Genomic DNA, 14,857 nt, shown 5'->3' with positions numbered 1-14,857 from the left:
AAGAGCCTGATGGGCGACTGAAGTACCGGCCCAGAAGTAGAAAACAGCCTGTCTGCCAACATTGCAAGAAATATGGACATACCGAATCCATGTGCTGGCAGTTAAACGACTAACCCCTGAGGCAGAGGACCGCCCCTCGGGAGGTAGAACAGAAGGTCCAAAGGATCCAAACTGGATGCCTAAGTATGTCGGGTCCCGTCCGAAAATTAAGATATGTATCAACGGGATACCCTTTGAAGCCCTGTTGGACACCGGGTCACAGGTCACCACCATTCAACGGCCTGCCTTTGACAAGTTCTGGGATCCAAGTCTCCTCACCCAGCCACCAGAGTCCTGGCTAGATATTATCGCTAGCAACGGTAAGCCAGTGAAAGTGCATGGGTATTGGGAACCTACTCTTCAGGTGGGAGAAGCCACCCTGCCACAGCAAGGCGTGATTGTGGTACAAGCCGGAGGTAAAGGAGGACACCCCGTGATCTTAGGGACTAATGTTCTTAAAAATTGTTACTCCGAAGTGCTTGAAGCATTGAATCAAACTATATCTTCAGCCTCGCCTGCTTCCAGAAGAGTTATTCAGAAAACTATTAGCGTGCTGTGCGCTCAACAAAGGTTCGCCAACAAGAAAGGAGAAATTTGCACTGTCCGGATCCGGGATAACCGGCCGGTGGTTTTGCCTCCAAATTCCCAGATCATCCTGTGGTGCCGTGCTGTATTAGGGATCCAGGGCCAGGACTATCAAGCCCTAGTGGAACCTATTCCTATTAAGGATCATCCTTTCGTACGGACAGCCAAGAGCATGGTAACCGTGTCCCAAGGTAAAGTGCCTGTTCGTTTAATCAACTTTGGTGATCATCCCGTCACCCTCTTTAAACATTGCCCCGTTGCTCAGCTTTTACAGGTGTCTTTCCAGGATGTGATCCGTCTGCCTGCCGCGGAGGCGTTCCAGACCGCGCAGAGCAGCAGTACCCCTACGGCATCCTGGTGGGAAGAACTACATGTGGGGAACGAATCCACCCCAAAGGAGCAAATAGAGGGGGTCCTGAAGCTGGTGAAGGAGCACCACCAGGCTTTCAGCAAACACTCCACAGACTATGGAGAGGTCAGTGTGATCAAACATACCATACCCACTGGCTCTCACCCTCCTATTAAGGAGAGGCACAGACCCATACCACCTACTACCTATCAGTCTGTGAAAGAGATGATAAAAGAGATGAAAGACTCTAACATAATCCGGGACAGCCATAGTCCCTGGGCTGCGCCCCTAGTACTTGTTCGAAAAAAAGATGGCGGCATAAGGTTCTGCGTGGATTACAGGAAAATTAATCAAATCACCCACAAGGATGCATATCCATTGCCACGCATCGAGGAGTCCTTGACTGCCCTGGGGTCATCAGCCTATTTCTCCACCTTGGACTTAACCAGCGGGTACTGGCAGGTACCCATGGCCCCAGAAGATCGAGAAAAGACTGCTTTTACTACACCTATGGGCCTGTTTGAATTTAATTATATGCCGTTTGGACTGTGTAATGCTCCAGGGACGTTCCAGAGGCTGATGGAACGTTGTTTAGGCCATAGGAATTTTGAGACGGTGTTATTATACCTGGATGACGTCATTATATACTCCAAGACGTATGAGGACCATCTAAAGCACCTGGGTGAGGTGTTTCAAGTTCTTTCTAAATATGGCCTCAAAATCAAGCCATCCAAGTGCCACCTGCTGAAACCAGCCGTCAGATATCTCGGGCACATTGTCAGTGCCGAAGGAGTACAGCCTGACCCTGACAAACTTGCGGCTGTCCGTAACTGGCCTACTCCTACGACCGTGAAAGAGGTGAGAAGCTTTCTCAGTTTTGCAGGGTACTATAGGCGATTCATCCCGCATTTCGCACAAATTGCGGATCCCATCCAGGAACTCTTGAGGGGGCATCCAAAGAAGAGCCCAAAGACTCCTATTCCTGTTGAATGGAATGAAGAGCGGGAAATTGCCTTCCAACTCCTAAAGCAGAAGTTGACTGAACCCCCTGTTCTGGGTTACCCAGACTATCAGAAGCCATTCCACCTCTACACAGATGCCAGTAAAAGAGGCCTGGGGGCCGTGTTGGCTCAAGTGCAAGATAACAAAGAAAGGGTGATTGCCTATGCCAGCAGATCCCTGAAGGGAGCTGAAAAGAACGACCAGAATTACAGTTCTTTCAAGCTGGAGTTTCTTGCCTTAGTGTGGGCTGTGACCGAAAAGTTTAAGGACTATCTCGCTGCCACACCGTTTGTTGCCTTCACAGATAATAATCCCCTGGCACATCTGAATACAGCCAAATTAGGGGCACTGGAGCAAAGGTGGGCCTCCCGCCTGGCCAACTATGATTTTACCGTGAAGTACCGGGCAGGCCGCTCCAATGAGAACGCTGATGCTCTGTCACGACTCCCCACTACAGAAGCCCCAGATGAACTGAAAGATGCCTGGGAAGAGGTGGAGATGCCAGCGTTTTATAACAAATTTACCCAGCAGGATAATATACGTACTGAAGTTTCCCCTGCTGCTGATCCTTCCTCATCAGATGGTCCTGAGTCCAGAGGCGATCAAGAAAGATGGATTAAGCTCCAGTCCGAAAGTAGAGTCCTCGGTGAACTGCTCGACTTCCTTACCAGTGGAAAAGTCCCTGAGAGGATCCGCAGGAAGAGTGCAGACCCAGAGCTAGTGAGACTGTGGAGACATCGCCATCAACTATTCCTTCAAAAGGGCCTGTTGCTCAGAAGGAGTCTGGATCCAGTGTCCTATGATAGAGTGTATCAAATTCTCCTGCCACGTCGGGATGCCAGCCTGGTGCTGGATATGTACCACAACCAGTCCGGACACTTCGGTGTGCAAAAGACTGAGGCCACCATTCGCAGAAGATTCTATTGGATCGGGATGAGAGAAGATATCGAGAAATGGTGCCGAGAATGCACCGCCTGTGCTGTGGGGCGAACTGAACGCCATGACCAGAGGGCGCCTCTCCATCCCATCGTAAGTAAGGCTCCTTTAGAACTTGTTGCCATTGATCATGTAAAGTTAGAGCCGAGTCGCTCAGGGTATACATATGCCATGACTATAATTGATCACTTCACTAAGTTTGTCGTAGCAGTGCCTGTGAAAGACCTGACAGCAAAGACCACAGCGGAGGCGTTCTGGAAGCATTTCCTGCTGCCCTACGGTTGCCCAGAAAGGATCCTCACTGATCAAGGGTCCGCATTTGAGTCACAGCTGTTCCATGAGATGTGCCTGCTACACAACTGCCAGAAGGTCCGGACCACCGCCTATCATCCGCAAGGTAACGGACTCTGTGAGAAAATGAATAAGACTCTCATTGAAATGCTGAGAGCAGTACCCCCTGAGACGAGGGGAGATTGGCCTACTTTGTTGCCGCAGCTTATGTACACTTACAACAACACCATCCACTGTTCCACCGGTTACACCCCGTTCTATTTGATGTTCGGCCGACAAGGGAGATTGCCTGCGGACCACTCCCTAGGGGTACAAGTGCCGGATGAGATCAACCCACTGCCCAAGACTGACTGGGTAGTGGAGCACCAAAGGCGTCTTCTTAATGCTAAGGAGATTGTCCAGGAACGGATGGAGATTGTCCGAGAAAGGCAGCAGAAAGACTTTGACCAGACTGCCCATGCGGGACCCCTGGCTCTGGGAGACAAGGTATGGTTGAAAAACAACCACCGGACCAGCAAGTTGGACAGCAAATGGGAAAGGATTCCCTATCTTATCACTGCCATACCTAACGCTGCGGCCCACATTTACCAGATCTCCAGGGAAGGAAAAGGTCCCCAAGTTGTTCACAGGAACCGCCTCAAGCCCTGTATAGAAGGAGAACCAGCGGCGGAGGAGATGGAACCTGAGCCTACTGAAGAAGAGTTGCCGGCTCCACCTATGGACCCCATGCAGGCTGTGGAGAACTTAATCCATGATAAAGAGCCGCTCCACTGGGCCCTCACGCCTTGGTTGAATCTATTGGTTCCTGCTCCTGTTCCTGTTAGCCCTCAGCCTCCTGAAGAAGCTCCAGAGGCAATGGGCTCCTCTGACATTCCTGAAGCCAGGCAGGAAGAATCCCTGCCAGTAAGGAGGTCTACCCGTTCTACCAGGGGGCATCGTCCTGTGAGGTTTGTGGACTACGTTATGGGACCAGGTAGCCCCTCACGGGAAACCCCTGTTTAACCGTTGCAAGCCTGGGTACGGACTCATGTTGTTCTTTGAGCCTCCAAGGACTTATGTTTACCTATATTTTATATGGACTATCCTGGTTTATTGATACGCTGTGCCAGGTCAGCGCCCCCGTTCCTTCACCTTATCCTGAGAGAAGAGAACGACGCCCCTTGTCATCACTCCTTTCAGTGCATTTAATAACTGTTACATTGTTAATGTGGTGAATATTGCATATGTATGTTCTCTGCTATCTTTCAGGTTGCCGTTCCAGATGGGCGGACCCTCCATGTTGCGCCGAGGACAGGGCAACGTTATAGCGTGGGGGTATGTAGTGTCCCACCAGGTAAAGGTGGGCACTGCACAGGTTAATGTGTTGCATTGCATTAAATGTCATGTGCATGTTTTTCCCTGTATTATCTGGGTGTCAGGCCTGTCAGGGTGTAGTTTAGCCTCCCAGACGTTAGAGGGAGCTGGAGAGCCCTAGTTACATATAGGAAGGCCCAGACAGGGAAGTGTTAGTTCATTCCAGGGGACTAGAGGAGTCAGCTCGTCCACCTGAAGCTCCTGAGGCTAGGATCAGCTCAGTAGAGACACCCCAGTTGTAGGATCCAACCTCCTGGGAGAAACTTACAGTTACCCACCTGATAAGAGGAGGCGTCCCAGGGTAAGTGAAGTGACCCTGATAGGCAGAGGAACCTAGAAACCATTGCAAGTAGTATAATACCTGAGGAAGGAAGTAACCAAGGATAAAAGCCACCCTTTTAGGCATCCGGGCCTTGGGAGTTATCAAGCCAGAGTAGGAGTTCTAGAAAGGACAGTGTCAAAGTACAACCTGCTGCTGAGTGCTTGTGGAATTTACCCTCAGTGTAACTTGCATGACTATTGCCTGCCATATTTGTGAATAAGCCCCTTTTGTGGAACTGTAATACAGAGACTGTGCTACACCTGCTGTACAAAGTTGGATTGTCCAGTAAAGTTTACGTTTTGGTTCACTATATACTTGTGTACCTTCATCATTCCAACCACCAACCGGCGTGCCACCGTCCAAAGGCACTGGCGTCACGAATTACCACAGGGACCTTGCCCCAGGCACACGAAATACCTGTAACATCCAGGGCACCTCAACTACCATCAGGCCTGGTCCCTATCTACAGAGCGTGCCCCAGAGGAACCGTGTCTACCTCTCCTTCACTGCCACGCGCCTGCCCAGGGTTCCGCAAATATAGTGAGTACCCTCGATTACCCATAACTGTGACCTCACTTCGTCATACCCTGCAGGTCTGGCGTGTTGCACATCCAACTAGCCCTGCCCTAGAAGTGGAAGAGATTGAGTGCACCGATGCCCAACCACTTATGTTTCAAGATGAGTACATGGGACGACCATCGCAGCGCGTCTCGGATGATGACGAAATACAGATGCCAACTGCTGTGGCTTTCGAAAGTGTCCAGACCGACAAGGAGGGCAGGGGTGAAGACTGGGTGGAAGATGATGTGGAGGACGATGATTCCACATGGAATCAAGGTCATGCGAGTGACCTGTGTAGTTCAGAGGAAGAGGCGGTGGTCGCACAGAGCCACCAGCACAGCAGAAGAGGGAGAAGGGTGCAAAATCTGAGCGGCCGCCCCCTAGACAGTACGCCTGCGCCTGCTACTGCCCACCGCAGCAAAGGACCGAGCACACCAAAGCCAGCTCCAAGGAGTTCCCTGGTGTGGCAGTTCTTCAGACAATGTGCTGACGACAAGACACTAGTGGTTAGCAGGCTGTGCAATCAGAGCATGAAGCGAGGCATAAACGTTCTCAACCTGAGCACAACCTGCATGACCAGGCATCTAAGTGCAAAGCACGAGCTGCAGTGGAGTAGACACCTCAAAAACCAAGAAAGGTCTCTGACTTCTCCTGCTTCCTCTTCTGCTGCAGTCTCGGCCTCTTTATCCACCTCTGGAGTGACAGTGCCACCTGACACCCTGCAAACAGAGGATCTGCCAGCAACACCACCACCTGGGTCACCAAGCATCTCCACAATGTCCCACAGAAGCGTTCAGCTCTCCATCTCCCAAACACTGTAGCGGAAGAGGAAGTACCCCCCTACCCACCCGAGATCCCTGGCTCTGAATGCCAGCATTTAAAAATTACTGTCCTTTGAAATGCTGTAATTCTGTCTGGTGGAGACTGAGAGTTTTAAAAGCCTTATGGTGGTGGCTGTCCCACAGTACATTGTACCCAGCCGCCACTACTTTTCCAGACGTGCCATCCCTTCCCTGCAAAACCAAGTGGGGGACAAAATCAGGTGTGCGCTGCGCAACGCCATCTGTGGCAAGATCCACCTAGCTACGGATATGTGGACCAGTAAGCACGGTCAGGGACGTTATATCTCCATAACAGCACACTGGGTAAATGCAGTGACAGCTGGGCCTGAGGCGGATAGCAGTTTCGCGCATGTCCTTCCACCACCGAGGATTGCAGGGCGCTTCAGTTTGCCTCCTGTTGCTTCTTCCTCCTACTCTGCTTCCTCATCCTCTACCGCCTCCTCATCCGGTCAGCGTAACACCTTCACCACCAACTTCAGCAGCCTGGGGTAAACAGTTTTAAAACTTATCTGTTTGGGGGGACAAACCCCACACCGCGCAGGAGCTGTGGACGGGCCTTGAACAACAGACCGATGAGTGGTTTGTGCCAGTGAGCCTCAATCTCGTAGCAGCTCTGGGACTAGACGGTTTGACGCACATCCCTTGCCTGGGGCATGTGCTGAATTTAGTAGTGCAGAGGTTCCTTAAAAATTACCCCGATATGTCAGAGCTGCTGCATAAAGTGCGGGCCATCTGTGCACGCTTTCGGCGTTCTCACCCTGCTGCTGCTCGCCTATCAGCGCTGCTGTGTAATAATCGTCTCATATTTGACATGCCCACAAGGTGGAACTCCACCTTGCACATGCTGGCCAGACTGTGCGAGCAGCAGCAGGCGATAGTGGAATTTCAGTTGCAGCACGCAGGGGTGAGTGGCTTTGCGGAACAGCACCACTTCACCACCAATGACTGGGCCTCCATGCGCGACCTGTGTTCCTTGTTACGCTGTTTCGAGTACTCCACCAACATGGCCAGTGCCAATAACGCCGTTCTCAGCGTTATTATCACACTTCTATGCCTCCTTGAAAAAACGCTGCTGGCGATAATGGAAGAGGATGTTGCACAGGAGAAGGAGGAGGAAGTCATTCACAAGTGGCTCCGAGGGTGGGTTCCTGCACTCATAAACGCCAGGTACACAATTGACCAGCCAGGGCACAGTTCTGGAGGTTGACAAGGTGGAGGATGAGGAGATGGAGGAGGAGAAACCATGTTCACAGCAGGGTGGCACCCAGACCAGCTCATGGCCATCACTGGTGCGTGGCTGGGGGGATACAGAGGACACAGACGATACACCTCCCACAGAGGACAGATTTTCGTTGCCTCTGGGCAGCCTGGCACACATGAGCGATTACATGCTGCAGTGTCTCCACAACGACCGCCGAGTTGCCCACATTCTAACTTGTGCTGATTACAGGGTGGCCACGCTCCTGGATCCCCGTTACAAGGACAACGTACCATCCTTAATTCCCTCACTGGAGCGTGATCGTAAGATGCACAAGTATAAGCGCACGCTGGTAGATGCGCTGCTGGTGGCATTCCCACCTGACAGCGAGGGCACAGTGGAAGCACAAGGCGAAGGCAGAAGAGCAGGAAGAGGTCGCCAACGCAGCTGGGGCACCGCCAGCATCTCAGAAGGCAGGGTTAGCATGGCCGAAATGTGGAAAAGCTTTGTCAGCACGCCACAACAACCAGCACCACCAGCTGATCTGGCACGTCTTAGCAGGAGGCAGCATTTCAGCAACATGGTGAAGCAATATGTGTGCACAGGCCTACACGTACTGAATGACGGGTCTGCCCCCTTCAACTTCTGGGTCTCCAAATTGGGCACATGGCCCGAGCTTGCCCTTTACGCCTTGGAGGTGCTGGCCTGCCCTGCAGCCAGTGTATTATCTGAACATACGCTTAGCACGTGGACAAGCTCACGTTCATTAAAATGAACCAGGTATGGATCCCACAGGACTTGTCCGTACCTTTTGCAGAAAAGACATGTATAGCGGCCTTAACCAGCCATTGTTATACTACAGCGCAATTGCTCATTCTTGTAGTTTGGATATTTCACACTCTTTTGGCGCGTACCCTAATTAAATTTTTTTTGGGCTGTGATAGACCCCTGCTCTACCTAGTAGACAGGTTAATACATTTCACAAATTTTTCTGTTGCATTCTTGGGTGACATTTTACAATTTTTGCCGTGAATAAACCCCTGCTCTGCTTTGTGATTTTTATTTTTATTTTTTATTTTTACCTGTCTACTAGGTATAGCAGTGGTATATCACACCCAAAAATTGGTGAATATTACCCGAAAAAGTAACAGACAAATTAGTGAAATGACATAAAATAAAATACATAAAAAAAATAAAAAATTGATTTATGAGGTGGAGGTCCATATGGAGTAGACGTTTGAGGAGGCGGTGGACGTAGCGGTGTAGGTGGAAGCAGCTGTGGAGGAGGACGAGGTAGCCAACACTAGTTTTTGGTTTTAATAATATTTTTTTTTAATTAGGGTACACTCCAAAAAAAATTGAAATATCCAAACTACAAGAATGAGCAATTGCGCTGTAGTATAACAATGGCTGGTTAAGGCCAGGTATACAGGGACCGAAATTTTTTAAAATAATCTGTTCCATTGGTGGGTGACATTAACCCATTTCTGGCGATGAAAAATCCCTGCTCTGCATAGTGACAGTGACCTAAATTTTTAAAATTCGTCTTTAATTGGCCCTTTCATTCGATCCTTCTGCTTTAATAACTTGTCCCATTTTTCCACTCCATCCTATTGCAGCCATTGACCTCCCTTGGATGAGGTCTCCCTTTCTCACGCTCCCTCTCCGGCGTGGAACCCTGATTCGCCGATAACCGTGATCAACATGGTAGGCTCAGAAAAGAACATCGAAAGTTGATAGAGAATATATCCAAATGGATCGTGGACGTCACAGGGACGTGCGATCAGGCAGAAGTTATCTAGAGTCAACAAAGCGTTTCCAAATCCTAAATACCCCAGTGACATTCCCTATAATTTTTTTTATTAATCATTCAAATAACAGCATCTTAAGAGTCCTGTATTGTTATTTATCGTCACTACCTCCCCAAGTCGGGAGTGGGTAATTGCCGCGCGTCCACTCCTTTCCTTCAATTCTTCCGTTTTAATAGCTTCTCTCACATTTCCGCTCGATCACAATTAAATTTCATCCATTGACCTCCCTTGGATGTGGTCTCTCTTTCTCACGCTCCCTCTCCGGTGTGGAACCCTGATTCGCTGCTAACCATGATCAACATGGTAGGCGCAGAAAAGAACATCCAAAGTTGATAGAGAAGATATCCAATTAGATCGTGAACATCACGGGGATGTGCGACATGGTGGGGCAGTGTGTTTGCACACGCCTACATGTACTGAATGATGGGTCTGCCCCCTGCAACTTCTGGGTCTCTAAATTGGGCACATGGGCTGAGCTTGCCCTTTACGCCTTGAAGGTGCTGGCCTGCCCTGCAGCCAGTGTATTGTCTGAACGTGTGTTTAGCATGACTGGAGAGGGTTGTCACAGGTTTCCCAATGTTTTGGGGTGTACCCTAATTTAAACAAAATAAATAAATAAATTAAAACCAAAAACCAGTGTTGGCTACCTCCTCCTCCTCCATCGCCGCTTCCACCTACACCGCCACATCCACTTCCTCCTCAACCTCCTACTCCAGATCATCCTCTTAGATCAAGATTATTATTTTTTATTTTTACGTATTTTATTTTGTCATTTCCCTATCCACATTTATTTGCAGATGCTCTTAACCACATTTTGCTGGCATTTACAGCCCTCTAGCCCTTTCCATGATATTTTTAGAGCCATTTTAGTGCTCATAAGTTCGGGTCCCCATTGACTTCAAAGAGGTTCAGGTTCGGGGTCAAGTTCGGGTCCCGAACTCAAATTTTTTTGTAATGTTCTGCCAAACCCGTCGAACCCGAATTAGCGAATTTCCTGGCTGCAGAGAGCCTTTATAGTGGTGTAGAACACTGGAGTGTGCTGTGGTAGTGAAATAATACAGTGAGTCAGTATGACACACACAAGACAGGCTTCGCTCTTAGAATGACTGCACACTTCACTTATTTGGGCAGTCACGAGGCCAAAACTGACCAAATAACTAGTATAAACTCAGCCTTGCAGGTTGATGTTAGCACCAGGAAGTGCACTCCTTTTACACCGTTGTCAGCTGATTCTACATAGATGTCTACAGAACCTGTTCTATTAAACGCTTATACAAGTAGAGCCCCCCGACACAGTAGAGAGGGTGTCAGCAGTAAGTTTGTGTTGATGTCACTGATTATTTTCCCCTTGCTCTGATCCGTCAGAACAATAACCTTCAAAAAATTGATCCTGTCTGTTGAGCATTCGCCTTCACTCGGTCATCATTTGGTCAGTAATCCATCAGTATTGCTAATGTCCAAAAAAAAAAAACAGGAGTGGATCTAAAGCAGAGATGACACATGAATGGGATATTTGTATGTCTTCTGTGTTTTGTACCCACTCCTGCTTTTGGCTACCAAATCACAAGTCAATTCTGATGGGACCATACAGGCCTTACAGTTGCTACACAGACAGGATCCATTGTGCGTCTCATTTTTCCTTCCTTCTGACAGATCAGAAGAAGGGTCAAATAAATGATGATGTCAGACAGGCCGAAAGGCAAAATAGTGGCCCAGTCATAACATAGTGGTGAGGTGGCCCTATGACATAGTGGTGGGGTGGAAGCAGCATGAGGAGACCACAGAGTGGCCCAATGACAGTCTGGAGGTGGCGGTAGCATCAGGAGAAGGCTACAGAGTGGCACAATGACAATGTGGAGGTAGAGGCAGCATCAGGAGGCCACAGAGTGGCACAATGACAATGTGGAGGTGGTGGCAACATCAGGAAACCACAGATTGGCAAGTTGACATAGTGTGGAGGTGACAGCAGCATTAGGAGACCACAGAGTGGCAAGGTGACATAGTGAGGAGGTGGCAGTAGCAGCAGGCAGGAGACCACAGAGTGATCCAGTGACAGAGTGGGGAGGTGGGTGGCAATACGAGTGCCAGCTGAAGATGGTGGGTGAAAGAAGGAGCAGTTTGGCATCCGATGTGTGGCATGAGTTGGGTGGCAGCATCAGAATAGTAGCTGAGGCAGGTAGCCAGAAGAAACCGGTCTCTTTTGTCAAAGTGTTGGTGTGGCACCATGGATGATCTAGACTGATGTATCAGGCATTGGTGGGTGGAAATCCTGGCTGATCCACGCCTTATTCATCTTGAAAAAGGTCAGTCTCTCCACATTTTGGGTGGGCAGGTGAGTTCTTCTTGGCCCTGCACCACGCTAAACACCCGCTCTGATGCCACACTTCTAGGGAAAACTCTGCCAGTTGTGGAGACAAATCCAGTTTGGCTGCCCAGTAGTCCAGCGGATCTTTAATGACGGCTGGAAGGGTCGCATTGTCACAGGACCAACGGCATGATAACGTGGAGGCGGAAGCGGCGTCACCTGGCCAAGTTGCTGGTGTGGCTGTGCAGGAACCACAATCACCCAGTGGGCCATAAAGGACATGTATTGTCCCTGACCGTAGTTACAGCTCCACACGTCGGCGCTGCCGTGCATTTTGGCAGACACTGACAGACTCAAGGACTGGCCCACCTTCTGTTCTACATGTGTGTGCAGGGCTGGTACTGCCTTTTTGGCAAAGAACTGACAGCTTGGGACTCTCCACCTCAGCTCGGCACAAGCCATCAGCTCTCTGAAAGGTGCAGAGTCCACCACTTGGAAAGGGAAGGACTGCAGCATCAGCAACTTGGACAGGAGCACATTCAGCTTCTGCGCCGTTGGATGAGTGCACGCATACTGTTATCTCTTGACAATCGCTTCGGTGATCGATTGCTGATGGAATGACTGATGAGGAGTAGGAGGGCGAGGAGCAGGAGCATCAGGACCAGCAGATGATGGGAAGGACAGACAGCTCCCTTCGGCTGAGGTGGTGGAGCCTTGACTGCCTGAAATCGGCAGTTGCTGCGGCAGGCTGGACCACCACACATCGGAGCCATGGTTCTCCCAGTCCACTTTATGGTGACGCTGCATATATTGACGCAGGGCCGTGGTCCTAACATTGACACCCTGGCCACGCTTCACCTTCTGCCCACAGATTCTACATATGACCATGTTCACCTTCTCCAGCAGCCTAACAAAAAACTGCCACACTGCAGAGTAGGTGATTTTACCCCCAACACTACGCACTGACTGCTACCGCTGCAGCTTCCATGAACCTGTGCACCACTACTTTCTGGGCAGGTAGGCTCCTGCAAAGCGGGTGGTCTACCCCGGCCATGTTTGGCTATCGTCGTCCCACTGCTGCCACCCTGCTGACTCCCAGGCCACGCTAGCAACTTGGTGGCTCCGCCACTGCCTTACGGGCAAGCTGCCACCTTCTTCTCCCGATGATGAGGAAGCCCCTAATTCACCCAGATCCCAAGTGCGGTCATCTACATCATCATCATTGAGTACTATCTGGACATCACTGATGTCCTCCACAATGGTGTCTGGGTCAGGAGCCTCACCGCTCGCAACACCAGCTCCCACACCACTCTCCTCATCACTACTTTCCCACTTAGCGGAAAAAGCGGTGGATGTCTCCTCCACATCTTGGCTGGCCAGTAGCTGCTGACTGTCCTCTAGCAGCTCGTCCTCGCTGTTTAGTGGGGCTGAGCCCACAGCATATAATACTTCTCTGGCTGAGGGAACAGAAAAGGACAGAGGCAGGTTGAGGACAGGTGAGGGCACAGGGCCTGCTCCCGGGCCATTCCAACTTATGGTTGTGTCTGACGAACCCACCGACACTTGGGGGGTGTCTGATGTCACTTAGTACGAAGTGGATGACCGAGGCAACAATTCAAGAACCTCTGGGTTGCTGGTCAAGACACGACCGCTAGATGACACTAGGAGCTCAGGCCTCTCTCTGCGACTCCTGCTGCCACGCCCCCTTACTCTGCTGCGACCTTTGCCTGCTCCAGAAACATTTAGGCCTCTGCCACTTCTCTGTGCAGGGCCTGGCACTTCTCTGTCTGACATACTGTTAGATCAAATAAATAAATAAAAAGGAAATTAAAACACCCCAAAAAAGTCTGTAATTCTCTCACTCCACACAACGGCAAATACTTTTTTTGTGCCACTAATACACGCAAAAAACGGCTTTAGAACATATAACTGCACCGCTGAACGGCAAATATATACTGTATATATTTATTTTCCACTTATACACTCCAAAAAGGCTTTAGAACATATAACTGAACGGCAAATATATTTTTCGTTTTTCCACTTATACACTCCACAAAGGGTTTTAGAACATATAACTGCACCGCTGAATGGCAAATATACTTTTCTTTTGCACTTATACACGACAAACAGGGCTTTAGAACAGTGATGCCCAACCTACAGCCCGTGGGCCAAATACGGCCAGCGAAGCCATGTCATGCGGCCCGCGCAGTGACAGGACTTTATCAGCGCAGGGTGCGCTGCGAACGGCACAGGCAGCAAAGCGATGCTGCCTGTGCCTGCAATCTCCCCGCCCAGCGCCGCCTCCTAGCTAATTTATTCACTGCACTTGCCTCTGTGAAATTGAAGAGAAGCGCCGTAATCAATTTCACAGAGGCAAGTGCAGTAAATACATTAGCTAGGATGCGGCTCTGGGTAGGGGGGGGATATCTGTGGACGACACTGAGGGGGAGATCTGTGGACGACACTGAGGGGGAGATCTGTGGACGACACTGAAGGGGGGATCTGTGGACGACACTGAAGGGTGGATCTGTGGACGACACTGAAGGGGGGGATCTGTGGATGACACTGAAGGGGGGGGATCTGTGGACGACACTGAAGGGGGGATCTGTGGACGACACTGAAGGGGGGGATCTGTGGACGACACTGAAGGGGGGATCTGTGGACGACACTGAAGGGGGAGATGTGGACGACACTGAAGGGGGGGATCTGTGGACGACACTGAAGGGGGGGATCTGTGGACGACACTGAAGGGGGGATCTGTGGACGACACTGAAGGGGGGGATCTGTGGACGACACTGAAGTTGGGATCTGTGGACGACACTGAAGGGGAGGATCTGTGGACGACACTGAAGTGGGGGATCTGTGGACGACACTGAAGGGGGGATCTGTGGACGACACTGAAGGGGGGGAATCTGTGGACGACACTGAAGGTGGGATCTGTGGACGACACTAAAGGTGGGATCTGTGGACGACACTGAAGGTGGGATCTGTGGACGACACTTAGGGGGATCTAGGGAGGGGTGTGGGGATGTTGGCGTGGGAGGTCCTGGAGGGGTGTTTGGGTAGGAGCTCTGGAAGAGGTGGGAGGTCCGATAGGTATGTGGGGGTGGGAGATGCGGGAGGGGGGGCCCATAATTATTTTTTTTATATAAGGCCTAGTAATTTCTAGCTACGCCCCTGATTGTTAAGATTGGGCGGCAACTGGAGCGATAGAATGCCCTGCTGTAGGAGAAGCCGCCGGGAGATGAAAGGAGGAGGGGCCT

This window comes from Bufo gargarizans, unplaced genomic scaffold, assembly GCF_014858855.1.
Source record: "Bufo gargarizans isolate SCDJY-AF-19 unplaced genomic scaffold, ASM1485885v1 original_scaffold_2207_pilon, whole genome shotgun sequence".
Taxonomy (NCBI): domain Eukaryota; kingdom Metazoa; phylum Chordata; class Amphibia; order Anura; family Bufonidae; genus Bufo; species Bufo gargarizans.
This window is presented reverse-complemented; position numbering follows the sequence as displayed.